The sequence below is a fragment of the Tachysurus fulvidraco genome, chromosome 6 (genome assembly GCF_022655615.1).
Source record: "Tachysurus fulvidraco isolate hzauxx_2018 chromosome 6, HZAU_PFXX_2.0, whole genome shotgun sequence".
Lineage (NCBI taxonomy): Eukaryota > Metazoa > Chordata > Actinopteri > Siluriformes > Bagridae > Tachysurus > Tachysurus fulvidraco.
In genome coordinates, this window is record NC_062523.1 from 20303122 (window position 1) to 20322834 (window position 19713).

Below are 19713 nucleotides of genomic sequence, written 5' to 3' on the forward strand. Positions count from 1 at the left end.
TCTTGACTCCTCCATCTTACAGCATCTGAGCTCTTTTACTCAACTCACAGCAAACAAAGAAATGGCTGAATGTGACATATTAGGGAACTTTTGTGTAGTTTGCCGCTGTGAGGTCACAGTCACCACGTGACGACTTTGTTCGTTTTTTAAATGGCAAGAAAAGGAGAATGCTGAATGTCTCCGCTATAGTTAAAGTACCCTGACAGTTCAGTAATTAAAAAAGGTAGAATTATAATTGAGGTCATTAATATTGTGGCAACCCCAAACAGGGAGCAGCCAAAAGGAGAACAACATCATGCATTAATTCTTCTCTGTAATGTCATGTTATATATTTTCCTGCTCAAACCCCTAATTTGAATATGGAAAGTTTTATGAGAATCAATTAATTCTGTTAGAGCAAAGAAAAAACACTAAATCATGTAATCATTAGGATATTACCTCCTGTTTAATATCTATAAGATTTACTGAAGATAAAGAGTTAAAATGGCATACTGGTTAAAGAAGAAGAAGAACTTCAACAAAAAAAATAGACTTTCTGAAATTGGTTGTTGAATAATGAGACAATTATAACAATGATCTTAACAATGACAAACAAGAGTTTCAATGTTTGCTTGTTTGATTGATTTGAACTATTGGTTACTTCTGCATTGTAATTTATCCACTCACATTAAATGACACAAATTGAATACAGGTACCAACCTCTTAATCTGAGGTCCTGCTTTGCCATCTCTGATCACAAGGTTGTGCTGTTTAACCTGTCTATTCACTCTCTATTTTGCAAAGACAATATCACTTTCAGAAACTTAAAAACCCTTTGTCTCTCCACTCTGAAAAACATGCTTAAGTTTTTCTTCATGCTCTGGTCATCAACAAGAACAACATTTTCTCCACTGCCTGTAATCAACTAGTTCCCCTCAGCAGAGCCGATCCTGACCTCCCTGGGGCCCTAAGCAAAATTTGCTAAGGGTCCCTCCTACCTGACCCATGAGCCATGTAAACCATTTTCACACATTCACACTTGACACCCCACTGCGCCAACTACAAACCTTTTCATTGCCAGATGGATAGCTCTGCTTCATATTGTCATCTACTCAGTAAACATTAACCTTCGCTGTAAAATGTGGCAGGGGGAGGCGGGGCCTTGCGTAATTTGCGGGGAGCTATGCAACTCGTGTAGTGAGCGTATAGGGCTGATCGGCTCTTCCCCTCAGACCACGTGCTGTGAGTGACCTTCACTTTTTCCCCTTATTGGTCCACTCCTCTGCTGTGAATGCAACAGCTAGAACGTCTCAGCAGGAAGACATCCCTGACAGTGCACCAACTACAGAGATCATGGCACAAAGAAGCACTTCAGACTGCCACTCAATTATCATTAGAAATGACCAGAAACCATACAGAGCCCTTTTTTTTCAATCATCAACAAACTGTCCTGACCTTCCAATGTTTTTTTTTCCATCTTCTCCAGAGCTCTTTTGTATGTTTTTGACACTTTTTATTGGCAAAATAGAAAATATGTATTAGCAAATCCACAATATGCCTTCCCTGCAAACAAACCTGCCCCCTCCCTTCTGTCACATGCCCAATCTATGATTTTATATTTATTTAGGAGAGTTATGTTGTTAAGTTGATTATCCACCTGCCACAAAGAGTCAATGCCAAAACTCTTGGTTAAAACATGCATGCCTTCATTATGCCCTTCTTATAACCAAGGCTGTCTATGCTTCATTTAGTGCTGGCTTAAAATCAACTCCAATCTCGCTGCAATCACACAAGGTGATAAAGAGCCTGAACTTGACTCTGAAGAGCTCAGTAAATGCAGGCCAATTTCTAAGCTGCCATTTCTTGGAAACATACTTGAGTGTACTGTAGCAGCTCAGCTTAACTCTTTTTTTATTAGAGGTTGGAAATGTAATTTCCACCTTTTCTGGGGTGCCCAATTCAGCATTCCTTTGAATTGTATTTCTGTGTCATGTCACACTCCACAGTGGTAAATGATTCATATAGACATTATATAGTTTATCAAGTAGACTGTCAGGGCTGTAATATTTTATATTTTTTTTAGTTTTATCTAGAGTAATATATTTATAGAAATTTCACAATAAGTAAATAAAAAATAAAACATCAAAGTTAACAATTTAAAGGTGTTACATTCAACAACTAAAATTCTGTGTAAGGTTATCTGGACAGACGTCTCACTCTGAAAGCCAAAGGTGTCCTGACTAATTTTATATTGGACCTGTGGCAATAAAATCACTGATTTTTTGAAAATGTCAGATACTTTGAGGTCCATTCTGCATTTGTAGTGGATTGCCAGATAGAAGTATTTGTGTGTGTGTGTGTGTGTGTGTGTGTGTGTGTGTGTGTGTGTGTGTGTGTGTGTGTGTGTGTGTGTGTGTGTGTGTGTGTGTGTGTGTGTGTGTGTGTGAGAGAGAGAGAGAGAGAGTGTGTGTCTGTGTATTTGTATGTGTGGCAATATAATCCGACACCAACTACCAACAATAATCTAATAATAATAATAATAATAATAATAATAATAATAATAATAATAATAATAATAATAATAAGAAGAAGAAGAAGACTTTGTTTTATTATTATTTTAAAACAAGACTACTGACACACAGCATGAACACAAGAGCACAGTAAATCTTAGTTTTTAAATCGAGAAGTGTAAGACAAGAAGGATTTTACTCACATAATAAAAAAAAATGTAAATAAGTAATTGATATATATAAAACAATAAGAATAAAAAAGTTCATAAAGAAAATGTTTGAGTGATATTTTGTTTAAATGTTTTCAATTATGATTGCAGTGTTTTACATGGAGAAGTGAATTTAAAATAAGTAAAAAAAAAGGTAAATAAAGAAATACATAACCCAGCAACAATAAACAATACAATTTAATACAAAAAACATAAATAATACCAACAACAAAGTTGTGAACTATTATAGACAACTTTAATAGTTTATTTTAAATTATTCATATGTCCATTAGATGGCAGCATTGCCCTGTAAAGTGAGTCCTTCTGTCCTGATAGAACCAGGACAAATGACACAGATGTCATGGATAATCCGTCAGTTGATCATTTCTATGAATTAATTAACAATTTGTAAGTTCTAATAAAATCATGTAGCCAAAATTGTAACCGTTATCATTTAGATGAATGTTTTCGTATATGAATGAACATAGAGATTAGAGAATTGTGTAATATCAAGAACCAGAAAACAGGAACCATTGGCTGGTGGTGGTAAGCAGCATTTACACCAAAATGAGAAGAGTGAGCAAGACAGAGTGTGGCAAAAAGCCAGAGAATGCAAGAGAATTCGGGAATAACTGTAGCGGCCAAGGACTTAAAGCCTCACAGTTATGATTATGCACAGCTGGGAAGAGATCTGGATGGAGAAAAGCTGAGTCTGGCTGAGCTGAATTGAAGAAGTTGACACCAAACATGTGTTTTCTTGAAAACGTCAAGTTTGTCTACAACCGTAATCCTGGCAGGTACACAAAGGTAAACAGAGGATGGTTTTGATCTGCAGTGTGACTGCTGTAATTCTCTCTTTATCTCCTCATGTCTTCCTCTCACTCACACACTTACACAGAGGTTTCTGTATCTCCTTTTCCTCCAAGATAATACCAGCCATTTATACATATTTGAGGCAGTGATATTAATACGGAATGGCAAAATGACAATGAAATCAGATCATACAGATATCTTAATATCATTAGATAACTAAAGTAATTGATTGTTGAATAGACATGACAAAATATGTTGTTGATAAATCGTCAAACAACAACAACAACAACAACAACAACAATAATATTATTATTATTATTAATATTAATATTAATAATAATAATAATAATAATAATAATAATAATAATAATAATAAGAAGAAGAAGAAGAAGAAGAAGAAGAAGAAGAAACTTGGTATTATGTTTGTTTAATGCAGTTGAATAACTTAGTCACTGTAAAATCCTTATAGGCATAAATACATTATTCACTACTTATTTTCTAAAGAGATGATGTCAGTTGATCTGCGTAATAAGCAGTGTACAGTTTTGAATGACTATCATTGCTGTTTGGATTTCAAGCAGTATATGAGCATATCTGCTATATTCAATTCAATGTTCAGTTTGCGTAGCAAAAAACAGTCTATTTTATTGAATTTCAAAATAGAGATAAACTCAAAATCTTTAAAAGATTTAATTATTAAATATGAAAGAGCAAAGCAAACCAAACTATTTAAAAAGGCCTTGAAATAGCTTTCAGCATTTACCAGTTACTGTATAAAGTTGCATTAGTGATCACCAGTCTGACTCAGATTCCTCTGATCACTATCAATAGATGACATAGTTAGGGGTGAACGGACAACTTCAACATCTTTAACCTTGGTCCTGATTGAGTAAATTGCCCAGAAATTCCATCAGGTGAGTTTGCGTGTCCTATTCATGCCCTGTTCTACAATACAATGCCATCTGTATTTATCACTATGATGAAGATATTATTGACTTCATAAACTCTGACACTGCCTCAAAAAGAAAGGACTACACATTTAACAGCTCACGAACACTTAAACGAAGACAACACATTCATAAGAGACTCACACAACCACATCCTAATTCCTGTGTGTAAAGGGGAAAGAATGGCTGACGAGCCAGAGACACAGGGACAGAGTAAGAAAGAGGCCAAAACAAAAATAAAAGCCTTGAATAAAAGAAAGAAAGCAAGAGACAGAGTCACAGATAGAATGAGTGAGTGAGAAGGGGGCCTTTGCCCAGGATTGAGATCTTGTCACTCTCTCGGCATCTAATGGAGATGATTGATTTTCCCGCTTACTCTTATTGAAGGGAACAGCCGGTGTCAATAACAACATGGTATCAGACGCATGGCCTCTCACACCAGGAGAGAGGTGGACTGTGAGAAGGAGACACAAAGCTCACTAGGACAGAGAAATGCAGAATGGAGTGAGACAGTATTAGACTCTGATGTGTATGTGCCATTGAGCATAATTTTGAAACCAGAGATTACATACACTGCTTGTGCAAAGCAATGAGGGCATGCAAGTATTAGGCTCTTCTACAATGTGGAATTCTCACCTGCTTCTTAATTTTAAAGTCATTATTATGCTCAAAAATTTCAGCAGAGCAGCCGGGAAAAGACCTAGAGTAAAATCTTTAAGAGCACTGCCATGAACTGGAGTGTGTTTCATTTATTTCTGTGTAATAATAATCCATGATTGGTGTAGCCTCTGTTCTCTGCATGAGAGGCACTGAGAAAGGCGGAAATTACCATGTTTCTGAAATGTGGCTGAGCACAGAAAAGGATCTCTGTAATTGAATACTTTCACCAGACAGATTTCCCATTTTCCAATTTCCTGCCAAGCATGCTGGTAATTTTGCCATTTCATCCACGATTCTGTTATTCCAGAAAGCCACACATCCTGAGACGTAGTACGATTCTTGGGAGGTAATTGGACAGTACAGGTGCAAGGATTCATTTACATTTACAATTTCTGCATAGCTGCACCGCTCAGGCTGGCTTCACATACAGCATCAGAGTCAGACTGAAACCAGTACTTACATGCTATTAATCATATAAAGAAAGAGAATTTAATTAATTTAAAGGGAATTAATATGAAGGGCTTGATAAAGTGCTTAATTCCTAATAAACACACACACACACACACACACACACACACACACACACACACACACACACACACACACACACACACACACACACACACATGCACACACACATGCACAGAGTAACCAAGGACTTAGATATATATGATGAATAATTCATTAGCAATTTAAAGCTGTCATGGAATGTCTCATCATCAGAGGGATGCCAGAATTCTAGCAGCTTCATTCTGTCTAAAGATATCATGTTTTCATGACCTGCAATGTTTGCAAACCCACGTGTCTATTAAAGGACATTTAGGAAGATCACATGAAAACCTTTGTTACACAGGCTTTCAGAAAAGAGACAGAGATTTCAATCATTTCAATAAAAGAATTATACTACAATGAATAATAGCGGCAACTTGTACGCAAGAGGATGTTCCTTTCTTCAACTGTCACCCGATTTATCAGCTATTTGTTCATGTTTTTTTACTCTCTGCATAAACAAATACTGTACATATTAACAAATTATATTCAATTCTAATCTACCTTTGTCATATTATATCTAATATTTTGTGGCTTCTCTCCAATCATAGTCAATAACTCACTACAAAAAGAACAATATAGTCAATCAATACAGTCAAGAAGAGCTTATATTATATTATATTATATTATATTATATTATATTATATTATATTATATTATATTATATTATATTATATTATATTATATTATATTATATTATATTGTTATTGTCCCTAATTAAGTGTCCTACTTTCTTCTATAACCGTTCCCCCCCCCCGAAACTCTGTAGATCCTCTGTTCACCAAGTGAAACACAAAGACAATTTATAGACATTTAAAAGACAAATTTATCACATGGGGCATCTTTTAGACAGAATATAAGTTGAGGAAATTGATTTTTTTTTAAAGATGACTTTTGTGGTGACAGGATTTAGAATTTAATACTAACCATTAACATTAGCATTTACATTATGACTTTACATAAACCAAGTAATATATCAAGATGAACCAGATCATGATGAAGCATGGCTGATTATAATAGACTGTTAAAAGCATTGTCTTATGGGTAAATTTATATCAGGTCACATTGATACAGTACTGGTCATGTGTCTAAGTGACTACTAACTGACTTTACTAAAATAATAAAAAAATAAAAAACTTGAAAATCAATCATATTATATTATACATCTATCTTTTGTCATTAATCATTATGGCTATTGCCATGCAAAGTGTCACCTGCTTTACTAAATTTTATTCTGCTTTATTTCACAACCAACAAAGATATTCATATTCCAAACATAATTGTACCGATCCTACAATGCATGACTTAATTTGATCCTCCACCCTCCACCCAAAAGCCCTAGACAACTTACTGCTGGAACCCCTGGAGAGCAGGCATGTTGAAATACCTACCCATCCAGACTTGCTAACGTCTGCGCACATACACACACACGCACACACACACACACACACACACACACACACACACACACACACACACACACACACACACACACACACACACACACACACAGTTACCAAGCAGTAACCAAACAGTTCAAACACCCACCCACCCGCTCACACATCCATTCACGCACACGCACACACACACACACACACACACACACACACACACACACACACACACACACACACACACACACACACACACACACACACACACACACACACACACACACACACAAAGGCCATCTTTGTTCACCCCGCTGTGCTATGTGTCTTTTGAGATGGGCTGAAACTGCTCGTTAAAGTCTGTGACATCCATTGGGGAGATCGACCCCCTACTGATCATGGTTTACAGCTTTTTTTTCTCCATCAGAAAAGCAGAGCACAATCTGCCTTGTAAGAAAAAGGGCTAAGAATTCCTCAGAGAACGAGATGACTTTTTGAATGAGAGAGCTTTATTAACAGTCAGGTTTTGAGCAGACCTCCCTTGTGTAAGTTGACAGTCACAGCGGTCTTTCTCAAGAGGAGCAAACTCAACACTGGAGATGTTCTCACTACTATCATCCATCAGAGCAGAGACTGAGAACCCCAGCACTGTCCCATTCCCATGCCTGCACTGCCAGTCAATCAATACATCAGTCAGTAAGTCAAACTGTTAACCAACAGGATCAAAACAGGTTCACTTTTAATGCATTGCCTCGTTAGGCATCTGGCCAGATTGTTATCAAGATCAATGAGGAAGGCTGTTGACCAATGCTGATTAACTTAACAATCAACTGCTAATGAGAAACACAAAGATTGCTTCTTACATTGATTTCTATTCATCCTCTAAAAAAAGCAGATTAACCTCCATGGAGAAATCAGTCTGCATTTCTTTAAACCGCATAAACTGTGCCCATCAGATTTTGCCATGACCATTTCTCTTCATATAGTAAGAGAAAGGATAAACAAAAACAAAACTGCTGTAATGAAAGTGCTGGGGTCTGCTTTATTGCGCTTGGGAAGGTGGCAACATGACACTGACATGTAATCGATGTCAAAGGTCTTTCTCTACTGCCATCAAAGTACTGTACATTTCCTAAAGGCAAAAAGTGCTCTCATGCAGCACTCTCAGCTAGATACTGGAGCACAGGGCTTTTGTCATGAAGAGATGGGTTCAAATGAGGAAAAGGATGCGGTTAGGAGAAAGTCTGCTCTTGGCTATAGCTGATAGACTATCAGAAATAATTGAGGCAGAAAGAGGGAAAGAAAGTGGAAAGGAAGGCAAAGTGGGAGGGGGGGAGATGTAAAGCAGGTGTCTCTGGGGAGATTCGAAGCCCAAGGCACATGTACCTGGCTGACCACACCTTACTCGTTTCCTCCCCTCTGTCCTCTCTACAGTCACCGGATCCAACATGAAAGATTGCTCCTTGTCCTTAACAAGCAGGAAGAAAGAAAACACTTCCAAACCTGGCAGAATAGACAGCTGCGGGTTAGGAGGAAAGTGAAGCTGAGTAACAAACAGCCTGCACTCACATCCTCACAGGTATCATTAGGGAAAAGACACACACACTAACACAAGTACAGACAATGGTACATTGCAAGTGCTTACAATTGTTTCTAAACACAGGGCTTTATACCTATTTATAACTACAAATATAAGCAGACCACGTTGAATCGACCTGGAATGGTTCGGAAGCCATCGCTTAGATGAAATGACGAAACTGGCAATTCTTGGTATAGCAAAGATTGATAGTGCACCTAAGATAGCTTAATGGGTCTGAACATTTTTCCAAATATAAAAGGATGTAACACGATGGAAATACTTATGCTGTTATCTAAAGGTAATTCCATTTTGGTGTAATTCACTGGCCTATAATATACCTAAATGTTGAGTAAAATTTCAACACCTCTACATTAAAATGTTCAATGTCTTTGTAACCTCGGAGGAAGAGTGGTACGGCTGTTGGCTCTCTGTTGAGTGCAGGATTATTATATGATTAATGTTGTTATTTCCACTGAGAGCACATAATCAGTTTATTCATGCTCTGATCCCTTTAGACAGAGGAGAACGAGTTAAGACTATCAACATAGAACTTGAACAGGAAACATTTCTGCATGATTATTTGTAAACCTATAAAGGTGTGAGTGTGTATCTGAGGCTTCTTGTGTGCAGGAAGGTGGGTTTACACTAAAGCAGCAACAGGAGAGTGGCAGCTCAGTTTTCCAGATGGTTCCTCTGGAGGCAGATTATCTGCACCATCGCGGCAAGCTGAACCTGAGACTGTTGAAGTGTGTTTCGGGGGGCTGTAAATACTGTGGGCACTTTGGTGCCACACTGATGCTCCCACCCTGCGGCCTGTAAGTGATCTCTGCCTGGCCTGTCTTAGCTATGAGGTAGACTTTCCGCCCCTCCACAAGCCTGGTCATGGGATAGGTCTGTTGCCTCCAACCCCCCAACTTCTCCATCCCACCACAAGATTGGCTTTCTGACTATCTGACATGGCTGACGTGTTTCCAAACTAACTGAAACACAGGGAGGCTTGGGCAGGTAACTGAGCATATGCGTGGTTTTAAATGTGTGTAAGTATTTTAACATGACAAAAAAAAAATCTGATAGCCCTTTGGGAATTGGACAATAGAAATAGTAAAAGAAGTTTGTGAGAGAAAAGAAGGTTTGAAAGATGTGCTTGTTTTTTAAGGAATGAATTTTACTCACCTTATAAATGAATAACTAGCTTGTTGATTTGCAGTCTTGGATGCCTTATCTGACTCCCTGGAGTTCAATAATTACACAGCGTCTACAGTTACAGCGGCCATGTTTGATATGAGTTTATCTGAGCTGTCTGTCAGGCAATTAAGGTCAGCATTCAGCATTCTCCCAATAGCACAGTCACAACCCCAGCAAGCAAGGGAGCGGATCAAAACCACCACAGATCAAATTAGGTCACTCAGTCTCAGTTTCCACCTTCAGCCCCCCTCCCCACCATGACAACACACAATGCCGCTGATAAAACTTTTCCTAAATGACTCTTCACCCTGTGTGACCTATACAATTCACACCCATATTACCTGAGCAGTCCTGAAAAAATTCATTCCATGTTTATTTTTTGAGAATTTGGTGGTGTTTTTTAAGGCATTTCCTTCATATGAACAGCTTTATTTAGTCAGTTGATTATTTACAGTATATGATTGTTTTGGGGCATATCCAGTATCAGTGTCATTATTTCCAACTGTTGAAGTTGCTACAGGTGGGTGTGGGAGAACAGTGATTATAATTTAAACATTTGACATGACCCAGATAAGAACGTGCATCAGGCAGGTCAGAGCAGTAAACAACTTAGTGCTTAGATAATAAAGACTAACATGAGAAGAAGATTCACTCCATGGATAGCCATAGCCTGGTCAGTTTCACTGTGTAAGGACTCACACCTGATACTCTGTAAACATGTGGCTTTGTCTGTATGTGTGTGTGTGTGTGTGTGTGTTTGTGTGTGTGTGTGTGTGACTCCTTTGATACGTGACATGCTATACCGAACCACAGATTAACTGTTTGACACCATGATATCTTGGTAAATATACAGTCATCCTTTTCAAACAAGCCCGTTCCTCCATTTAACCCATTAATTTTGTTTGTTTTTTTAGCCACTGCTGATTTAATTGTCTAGGCTAAATTTCAGAATTTAAAATGAAAAAAATCTTTCAAAAAAGTGTGTGTGTGTGTGTGTGTGTGTGTGTGTGTGTGTGTGTGTGTGTGTGTGTGTGTGTGTGTGTGTGTGTGTGTGTGTGTGTGTGTGTGTGTGTGTGCGTGTGTGTGTGTGCCTACAGTAAGTATGTAATAAGGAGTTCACATGTGTTACTTTGTATTCAGGTTCTTTACCAGCCTGTGGTTAGACTCTAGTGATTCAGGTTGGCAGTGTATTAAGCAACAAGCCACACTGAACAATAACACACCATATATGCGTGTGTGTAATGGAGGGACTATTTGATAGAAATAGTAAATTTCCACAGTGTGAATACCTGTGATTGAGACACAAAGTTATGCATTTGTCACCCATGAGCTCATTCTCCCCTTTCTTTTCCCACAGATATAGAACTCTGTATTGAAATCTGTTAGGAATTAGGGAGGAAGAGATGAAAAACAGAGGATGAACAATCACACCCCTCCACTTCCACACATTTAGAGTTCTGAGAAAATCAACTACCTGAATTATAATGTATTAAATAGGAAAGCATGCAGGGAGCACATTGAAAGCAAAGTTAATATTCAGAAAATAATAGACTAAAAAGCAAATGTCACCTCGTGGGCCATGAGCACATGGTGTGAAGCTTAAATGAGCCTTGATTGCACAAGGCAGTTTGCATCTCAGCATAGCGCTCAATTAAGCTGAATGATTAGCATTGCCTCTGACTTGTCCAGTTCTATGTCATGTCATAAGTCTTGGAGTGTGGCCTCATAGCAGGAGTCTGATTTGACCAAAGCCCTGGGCAGCAGCTTATATCACTAATGAGGCCTTCCACATTCAGCGCTCCACATATATGACTAATGGGGCCTTCGATATTCAGTAAGACCTTAGGCCTGCAGGAAACTACTGAGAGCTGCACTGAACACAAGCTATCAACAGCGCAACTCAGACCACTTTACGCCATTTACTCCGCATGAGCCTTTCCGGCTTTGCTTTTAAATATGAACTTAAAAGGACATTCCTTAATTAGAGTCCACACCATGTCATCTGAATGAATACCGGTGTAAGTATTTTTGTGATTCTAATTAGGAGATCTTGTACTAGGTTAAAGAATAAGAATAATACTTCAGTAATAGTTCACTGATACCTAAACAATTAAATGTTTTCCATATAGATAACAAGGAATTCTAATAGAATTTATTGGTGTTGAACTATGATTTTATTTTAACCATATCATGACATTTATTTATTTTAACCACATCATGAAATTTTTCACATTTGTTCTTATTTCTAACAGGCACTCAGGCATTAACAGAAGTCAATAAATGCTACAGTAGCTGCACATGCAAAACCATTGCATCTTTCACTTTGTATGCTACTTTGTTGTGTGTGTGTGTGTGTGTGTGTGTGTGTGTGTGTGTGTGTGTGTGTGTGTGTGTGTGTGTGTGTGTGTGTGTGTGTGTGTGTTTGTGTGTGTACTTGTGTGAAATGTCTCTGAATGTGTGTGTACATTGCTGAGAGTGAAGCAGTGTGCACTGCATCTCCTTCAAACGTCTTCCCAGTCAATGGCAAAAACAAAGGTCAGGACTTTGGAAATGTCACTCAGTCTTTGGCTTGGCACTTAGAGGGCCAAGGGAACCTGGGGGGGGGTTGGCCTGGCTGCAGGTTCCGGGGGGACGGAATAATGTGTTGCGCAGTGGCTGCTGCTTCCTCTTCCCCTGGTGGCTGGGGGCAGGCAGTGAGGCGCAGTGGGGGCTCATTGTTCCGCTGCCTTTTCCATCAGCTGCCAGAAGGGTAGGGGGCCTGACTAAATGGGCACTCTAAAATAGAGCACAGCCGGGAGGGAGCCCTCCTAAGTATATAAAGTACACCTAGAAAGTGTGGAGAGAAATTTACAGACCTAGAATTTAACCATACATATGACACATATATAGCATTTGAAGCAGTCATGTTTTATTTCCCTATCCCACATATGCTACTGACTCCAAAAAGGCCACTGCAAGGATGTGTAGTTTATCATGCTCAGTGTAGTGTGTACCCATTCTTTGATTACATAATAGTTTTTTCTTTATCTTAGTATAGTAATTTTCAATGCAGAAAACTCAAAGCATGATTTAACAGTAAATATAATAAAACATTTTACTTAATAATAAACCATGATTTCTGTACAATGTAGTTTTTTAATTTTGGACAAGCAGTGATGTATATTTACATTTTAATTCTTATGCTACTTATTAACACAAGCATGAATACATGATACAAGCATGAATACAAACACTTTTATGTCTCATATATATATTAATGTCGCATATATATATATATATATATATATAGCTGTTTTATAATAAATTGTTTAGTATATGCACAAGTCATTTAGATATGCTAAAGCACTTCTGCAGTATCCTTCAGTGTTCAAACTGGTACAATACTTTAAATGTGTTTTGCAGTTTAATAATGAAATCGGCATGGTATTCTGGGAGAATATTTAAAGTACTGATTAAATAATGTTGTAGCACTGAAGGAACCTCAAGTTGCTGATTTTTACATTTTCCAATTCTTCCATGATTTAAGTCGCACAGCTTTAGTTATGTTATGCAAAGCAGGGTGAGCACAAAAGGTTTAAACTGGAGGTAATGCTATGCAACACAAAGTACTATTACTCTAGGTAGGTAGCTAAAGTTTGCTAGGTGTCTCATATTTGAAATACATAACCATTTTTTTCTATAATATTTGGACCACGACCCACATTTTGTTCCACTTTTGTGCTAATTTTTCAGTAGTTTCTTATGGGTCAATATTTTTATTGTGTAACTTGATAACTTATGCTTGTTCTTATGTGAACTGAAATGAAATGAATACTGGAAAGGGGGGGTGACTGATTGCTGATCAGATGATTATTTCAGGACAAGTAGCTGAAACAGAGCCATGCTTGTCGCTGGCCCATGGGTGATGAAGGCAAGAAGGGGAAAAGGAGGAGCCATGGCCCTGAGCACACCTGAGCTTGCATTACCTGCCGTCTCTCAAGCAACATACTGAGAGCGTGGAAACCTGAGTGCAGTCATGGGAGGAAATCTGGCTGTCTGTCAAGTGCCTTTGTTTGTGGTTCTATGAACAGGTCAGATTGGGTTTCCCTGCACATGAAACAGGGCACCTAACCACGGACAAGGCAGAGCAGCACACACAACACCTACAGTATTTGTCAATACTATGTCAATAATAATAACCACAATAATCAGTACAGAAAATATGAGTGTACTCATATAAAACATATTGCATGCTCCAGATATTACAGGAATATATCTGGATTTAGTCTAGATGTTTGCCTTAAGAATCTGGCAGTCACATATATATTTCATTTTTTACTAAAAAACGAAATTGGTGAAATCCCAGATGAGTAAAGTTGCAGAAGAACCCAAAAGAATTTATGATGGTAAAGAACATTAAAAAGGAAAGTTTTCCAATCAGAGAGGGTCCTGGGTGAAACCTATTTCAAAAGCTAACATCCATCTTAAGCCCCTTTTTATTGAAATGTAGAAAGCAAAAGATAAAAAGTCCTGGGTTCTGAATGGGACAATCAACATTTTAGCTGAGAATATAGTAGCTTCAATTTTCAACAATTTTTCTAGAAGTTAAAATTTTCAAGAACGACTACTTTCAGAAGTACAGCCCAGACCACAATCTTATATATTTTAAAAGTGAAAAAAGTTCTGCTAGAAAAAAGTGGAGCACAACGAGAAATGTTTCAAACTTTTTTATTCACCGTCTTGAAAAAAAAAAAACCCAACACAATAGTGTAATTCCGTAGAATGTTTTTTACAGAATTTTCAGAGCACATTTCAACACATATTTAATGGAACGTAGATTCCAATAATGTGTACTGTCTCTGTACGTCATGGATAGGCCATGTAATTGCTTAGCACTTAGAGGTATATTCAGTTGGAGTACTTAATGTTTAAATAATACAAACATCTAGATACACTCGTACTACAAACATTTCATGTAAAAGTATAAATCAAGTGCGTTCCCATGATACATCTCAGTGAGTGGATAATTTATTGGGGAGGGCTTTAGCCCCTTACTGTTCTGATTAAAAAGTGACAGAAAATCTGAGTGATTATTTAGGGAGCAACATCAAGGATTCCGATGCACCAAGAAAGCAAACTGCTAAGGGATAGGATGGAACAGGCAGCACCGACATAGTAAATAAAGTGTTAAAAATTGAACGAAGGGTGTGTGTTTATATCTGATTTAATAGGCAGAAATGTATTAAAGCCACTGCCACATGTGGGAATAACTCACTTGCTCCTCTTCCCGGCTCTCACTCTCTGTAGTCTTGTTTATACAACTTCTTATTGTGGTTTCCCTTCTTCCTCTCTTTTTTTTCCTGCTTCCCTCTCCTCTTTGTCTTTTTTTTTGCTTGAGGGAAATCTGCAAGACTGCCAGCAACAGTTAATCCTCTTCCAAAGCACCTTAACTATGCTGGGAATTCTCAGGATGCTGAAGAAAACAACAGGAACAGCCGTGCACTTTACACTGGCTTACTCTGGCAGGGGCGTCTCTGCCTTCAGACGCTGTGCCTTTTTAATAAGGAGTTCAAAACAATCTGCTGTTGTGTGATAACTGTGTGTCTCTTTAGCGAGCGGGGAGAGGGGCCATGCTGAGTTCAACAGCAGCATCTCTAAAATCCCATTACAGCAGTTCACCTGAGATTACATAGCCTTGAGTTGAAACCTTACCTTCCAGTCTGCACAGAAAACACAATAACACTCAAAATGTTACATAACTACCTTCATGATCAAATACTGCCTATCTTTTGATGATAGTAATTTTGCAAATAAAAAGGTAGTGTGTATGCCCGTGTGAGCGAGATCTCTTGTATTTAAAGGTAATCTCTTCTGTCTGCTCCTTCCTATTGTATAAGGATGCTACTGCTCAGAGACATTTAGCAGACATTCTTGTGGTGACACTTTCCAGAAACACAAAATGGACCACTTTTATTAATAATACAGTAATTCTTTTTTTTTCACAGCTGTCATTTATGCTACTTCAAAATGAAGGAGGTAAAAAAAATGGTAATATCTATAATTCCAGTGCGTTTTCAAATAAATTAATTACTTTTGGCATTTAATTACATAAATTTGATAAATACCCTACATTTAGCAACATTACAAGAAACATAGAAGAACAGCATAGATATTAGTGAGTAGTGTATAGTGAATTCATCAAAATATTAGTTTACATTTTTGTTTTGAACTAAAGAGTGCTGTTTTTAGTGTGTACATTTTACTTGTGCTCAGAAAATTGCCACCTACAATCTTTACAACCTTTCTCAATAGCCTTAGTTTCTTAGATTCTTAAATTACACAGCTTTACCTGGAGACATTACAGATGTTATAAACTGCATAAAAGAAACCTCTCAGCAGGATAAAAACAAGGTCTTAGCATAGCTCTATCAATCATCAAAATCAAACAAATAAGAAAATGACATGAGCCATATTAATGTGATTACATATACCTTAAGAGCTTCAGCTGTGCTTTATATTTATCATTCCAGTCATACACTTGTGTTATTCTTCTTAAAGAATGCAAGACACATCTTCCATCAAAAATCATAATGATTAGTCAAGACAGTTATTTTGGAAATCAATAAGTTGTCATTAGCACACCTAAATGTAGATCGGGTAGGTGAAAAGGATGGTGAGCTCAGGTGGAGTTTCAGTGCGCTGTTCATTATGCCTGAATGGTGACCTTCAGGAGTGCACATCTCTGTAATCATCTTTCACTCTCCATCTCTCTTGCTAAATGCTAACTGGATCTTTTCAAAGCAGCCACTGAAAGGCAAAATTGTACTATTGAAGAAGTTTATTAGAAATTGATTTACTCCTTTCAAGTAATGTAGCGGACAGAAGACTTAAAAAACTTCCATGGAGATGAGACAATCTTAGCTGAGCTGTATTCATCCTCATGGACATGCTTAAAGATGGAAACACTTTTGGAAACCAGTGAAGGGGAAACCAGGGTCAGTAGACAGCTATGGAAAAGGTGGATTAGTGATGCCTTAGTGACACACATGCTCAGGGGTGAATCTGGTGCTAATAGGTTTGGTATTAGTGATGAAATAGTAGTGCAATAGAACCTCTGTGTGTGTTGCAAGTCTCATTTTTCTATAATCTCATCAATACCATGTTTTTGTTACTTGGAGATAACAGAAATGCTGAGGGTGGTTCTTAAATGTATAAAATAAATTTTATATATATGAGAAATACAATCTTAGATTAAAAAATAGAAAAGATTTAGCAAAAAAAATCATATGTTTTTTTCTTTAGGATTTTTTACTTTACTACCATTTTACTTACATGTTGGTTTTCTTCAATTCCATAACAGTACAGAAAGATTGGTTGTGATTTGGTTCTGAGAATTAAGAAATATAGAGAGCAATTCTTATAACGCATGTTTTTAAAAATCCTTGGCGACAACTATGTGATAGTCAGCCCAGTTTTGATTTTAATTTCCACTGGCAGCTCTAAAGTAATTTCTGTGTTGTGTAAAGTACATACATGATTTTTAGTCCCAAAAGACATGTTTTTATTGTTCTTGCTTTTATCTTCTATCTTGTAGTACATTTTTGTCATGATCACCTGGCCTATGGTCTACCGGATGATGTGAGCCAATACAAAGGAAATCCTTAAATGAATTTCAGCTTCCAATGGCTTAATTTACAGAATCGTTATCATCATGAATCGTTATCAGGTAATATTGATGCCTAGCCGTCTTTTTCTGGATTTCACTATTGACATGTAGGCATACTGTACATTTACATGCATTCGTTTAGCAAACATGTACAAATGACACAATTATTCAACATCATATTGAGCGATACTGAATACAAGGGAAAGTATGGTTAAAAAGGTTCAACTGTGGCTGTTCTTGTAGATGATATGTTTGCACAGTAAACACTCACTCACTCACTCACTCATTTTCTACCGCTTATCCGAACTTCTCGGGTCACGTGGAGCCTGTGCCCATCTCAGACATCATCGGGCATCAAGGCAGGATACACCCTGGACGGAGTGCCAACCCATCGCAGGGCAAACACACACACTCTCTCATTCACTCACACACTACGGACAATTTTCCAGAGATGCCAATCAACCACCCATGTATGTCTTTGGACTGGGGAGGAAACCGGAGTACCCGGTGGAAATAGTTATTACTAAGATTAAATAAACTGTTACAATCATTTAACCCCCCCCCTTCCTATGTCTTAGGAAGAGATGAGTCTCCTCACGTGACGCTTGAAGGTGAGGCAGGATTCTGCAGAGTAAATAAATATAAGAGGTTTTTACAATATCCCAGAAATACATGTAAAAGATTGTCACACTTACCATTTTGTGGCAATAACCAAGTGCCATTTATTTAGAAAATATATTGTGTTCAGGCTGGAACATATTTCAACAGATGACTCTATGTAATTTAATGAAGTTTCATTTGTTAATCTGTAAGCAACAATTAAAAGAATTTGACCCTATGCTGGTAGGATGGCCTACAAAAGTGAAGAGAGACTGTGTAGTATATTATGACAGATTTTGTCTGACTAGCACCTGCCAGATTGGCAGATTTCTGTGGAGGGGTTTGTGAGGGAAATGTGGTCATTGAATTTTGGCTCGAGGTTGTAGCAGTAGTAAAGGGGAAAAAATTGTTCATGTTGAACAATCAGGTTGTAGAATATAATTACAATATAAAAAACTGTAACACATACACCAGTTTTTGATTTAAAAAATTCAAGTAATTACAATGTAATAAACATATACTGTAAATGTGGATGTGGCATTAAAATGCATGTTATTTACCTGTAATTAAGATATTTAATTCTAAAGGAAATGGTAAAGAGATTGGAGTCTGAGTGAAGTGTTTTACTTCAAACTTAAATTGATACCAGACTCACAAAAACACATACTTGAAAAACCTACAGTAGTCTGGTTAAATATAAGAGCTAGAATCTTAACTAGCATTGTATAACCTCCATGAAAGCTTTTTTGAATCTTTAATAACTTTAAAACCTCTTAAATAAACGTTTTGTCTATTTAATTCATGAAAGATATAATTAAATATCAACTTGACCACACTAAATCTGTCTAAGAAAAAAAATCAAATACTCTGTATATAAAGACTACTGTTATAAATAAATTCTCTTCAGCTTTCAGTGAAATAAATTTCTGCTCTCTATTATGAGTCCAAACGGTGCAAATCATGCCTTAATTGAGCTTTCTCAAGGTCTGTGTTTGCTGATCACACACTGTAAGTACGGGTCAAAGGTCAACAGTGGTGAGAGCTATCAGTGACACCCAGAGGAAACGAACCGGCTGTTTCTATCATCACCTCCTGACCTCTCATTTACCTAATCTCTACTGAAAATAATCAGATATCCCAAGGACAGCACCAGTCCAATGTTTGTGGCTGTATGTGAGACAGATTTAAGACTGTGATAAGTTATTGAATTGTGTTTTTATTTGAATAAGAAGAATGAAGAAGCAGGTTTAGCTGTGTTGGAACTTTTAGGTGTTGCGTGTGTGTGTCTCTGTATGTATTGACAGATTCTTTTTGAACCTTCTGAGAAATACTTCCACAATAGCAGAGGCCAGAAGAGCAATACGGCTCCGGATCCATATCACACCCATCTATGTGTTTTTCTATGTGTGACTCTTGCCTGCACCAACATTACTCTACTTTTTTAGCCTGTGCCTCAGCTGCACTGAATCAAAAAGCTGAAATTGATAAAAGAAGCCTACGGTGACAATGGAAATGGTGCATAATTTGCAACATTTTATTAGCCTTAAAGAACTGGTTGTATTATAGATACTGTCCTACTTGGAAATGCTGTATGTAATCAAACAATTGGAGCACTGATTCTGTGAGAAGGCAGAATTCAATATATG